This window comes from Oratosquilla oratoria, chromosome 36, assembly GCF_046742065.1.
Source record: "Oratosquilla oratoria isolate Oo_2021 chromosome 36, ASM4674206v1, whole genome shotgun sequence".
Classification (NCBI taxonomy): Eukaryota; Metazoa; Arthropoda; class Malacostraca; order Stomatopoda; family Squillidae; genus Oratosquilla; species Oratosquilla oratoria.
The window spans coordinates 41,260,325-41,262,824 of NC_134812.1; the positions used below are offsets into that span (position 1 = coordinate 41,260,325).

At 42.2% G+C, this 2,500-nt stretch overlaps 1 protein-coding gene across 3 annotated transcripts in view; it reads right to left on the reverse strand.

The window, feature by feature from the left end:
* The window catches only part of LOC143018980 (uncharacterized), a 53,994-nt gene that overhangs the window by 46,303 nt on the left and 5,191 nt on the right, over nucleotides 1-2,500 (reverse strand). For 2 of the 3 annotated variants that reach the window (XM_076174657.1, XM_076174659.1), the window contains exon 2: nucleotides 1,502-2,076. The gene's annotated coding sequence lies outside the window, so the exon portion shown is untranslated. Of the gene's footprint in view, nucleotides 1-1,501; nucleotides 2,119-2,500 lie in introns of all 3 variants that reach the window. The other variant, XM_076174658.1, reaches the window with a different exon arrangement.

A 2,500-nucleotide genomic window follows, 5' to 3' on the forward strand; every position in this document is an offset into this window, starting at 1 on the left:
GTGTGTGTGTGTGTGTGTGTGTGTGTGTGTGTGTGTGTGTACGTACAACACTGAATGAGTCCCAGTGAATAGAGATACATTTCTATCAACCACAATGCATTTTAATTCTAAGCCATCAACATCGGAAGATCCGTGGAGGCCAACATGCAGAAATTGAAACGTGGGGCAGCCAAGGAATCGAACCCGACTAGCACGTGACAAGTGCTGTAGTGACTTAACCGACTGCTCGATAAAAAATAGATATATTCATATATATGTATATATATATATATATATATATATATATATATATATATATACAAAATCTGAATAGCAGAACATATGTTATATACATTAAGGTAAAGGAACACGTATGCATTTTATGGAGGATAAAACTGGCATAAGAATTATGAACGAATATATGGTTTTGTTAGGTAGTCCGAAGTCTGATTAAAAATAAAGGTTACGTTTGCATCTGTGTGTCGGAAGATATATTACACGTCACAGGACGTCACAACTACACGTCACAGGACGTCACACTACGATAAGATAGATATCAAGACATACGACGTCGCAGCAGCAGTACCAAGTGGCTGTTGAGCGTCAGGTCTAACCAGAACCCGACCAGAGGCCACTTAACTAGAATTAGGGCGATCTGACCTTGATCTCTTAGGAACACCTGGTCCAACAACGATACGACCGTTGAGAAGCGTACGTCCACGGAAGGAATTATCCTTATATTTTATTTTTCACCATGCATTATTAAAATATGCCACGTCCTTTCTATGTATCATGATTCTAAATATTTTATTTAATATTGAGTGTATCACTCAACCATGTAATTACCTATTTCTGTCACATTATAGATATTGCTGTGCGACCAAAAATTTATGTAGTGGTAACCGTCACAGCTTTTGTGGTCAGTTGCCTTGCTTTCTAGTGCAGATCTCGATTGGCTCTGAACAAGACAAGTGGCTACAATTTACTAGAGTAAATCTGTAGAACGAAACAGCCTTTTACTTGCTCCGCTACTCACATCTCCTCCAATGTGTGGATCAAACCTTCTACATGTGTATGAGGGGGCAGGGGGGAGGGGGTGCTAGGAATAAGTCTGGAAACCTAGGGAGCGCCAGCCTGGAAATTTTTGGGAACCAATGGCTTACAAAAATCTAGATGTCTCTTAGAACATTTCAATAGTATGTCCAACATTCGCATAGGTCTGCAATCTCCTAGTTCATAATTCAGCTTTGCTCCATATGATGGAAAGGTAAGTTGATATTTGGAAATATGAAAAATAGTATATTTTAACCGAAGTCGGTTTTATTCAAATAAACTCTCAACAGTCGAAGCTGGAGAAGCCCATAGAAGCCCAGTGTTATAACACCTTTTAAGCAGCGTGTTACTGACTGAAGATCAACGGAAGCTCCTGAACCTATGATTAAGTTGTCATTTTTTCAAAGGAGCTGATAATACACTTATGACATACATTTAAAAATAAACAAGAAATTTGAGAGGGCTTTACCTGATAGAATAGTGGTTTCTCTAGTCAGGACGGCTGCTGAGATCCGGTCTTCGTTTCACAAAGTCTGGCGAAGAGGGAGTATACTGAAGAGTCTGTTGGAGAAGATTCACAAAGTCTGCTGAAGTCTGCCGAAGAGGTTTTCTACTGAAGAAGAGCTTGCCGATGTTTCGCCGAAGAAGGATTTTACTAAAGAAGAGTTTGCCGAAATCTGTCACAAGAAGCTATCTCCAGCCAAACAATCCACCAGAGAGGAGTTGCGTCTCCTGCCGAAGAGGATCTCTCCAGCCGAAGAACAGCTTGGCCTTCCTCCTCCTCCTCCTGCAGGAAGTCCTCAGACTACCTGTGACCTTAGAATTGCGAGGCCGTCCGTACTCCCTCTTGTTAAACCTTAGTTTACTATTTGTGCGTCATCTTAGAGGCCCCTTCTAGACGTCCTCTTCTTCCTCCTCTTCCTCCTCCTCTAGGACTTCTCTAGAACTAGATTCTTTTTTAGAGGATTCATTCAGGTTGTTTTGGTGTAGGTGTCCCGCAGGCGCATCACTCAGCTCTCATTCTTTCCCCCCTTTTTTCGCTTTCTGGTAGGAGACAGAAGGATAGAGTCAAAGCAGCTGTGGGAGCTAACTCAACGAAATGAAATAGTTTGGTGAAAATTGATATATGGTTAATAAAGTCATATTCACCATATCCACCATCAGCTCCACCATTTCCATCACCAGCTCCACCATATCCACTACCACCATTACCATATCCATCACCACCACCATATCCACCACCACTACTACTTATTGCAAGAAATGTCTGTAGATTGAGTGTCATTGATTCATTCTATATCAGCGTGCACACGCGCATGCATTAGCTACACGTCAGATCTGGTGGTATCAGCAAGCTTCAACGGACCACCCATTGTCTGACCTGACCCGCGGTCAGTTTGGCTTGACCTCAGATTCAACCGTCAAAGCCACCTGCATCCCGACCGGGGAGTCGGCCATACAATGTTAC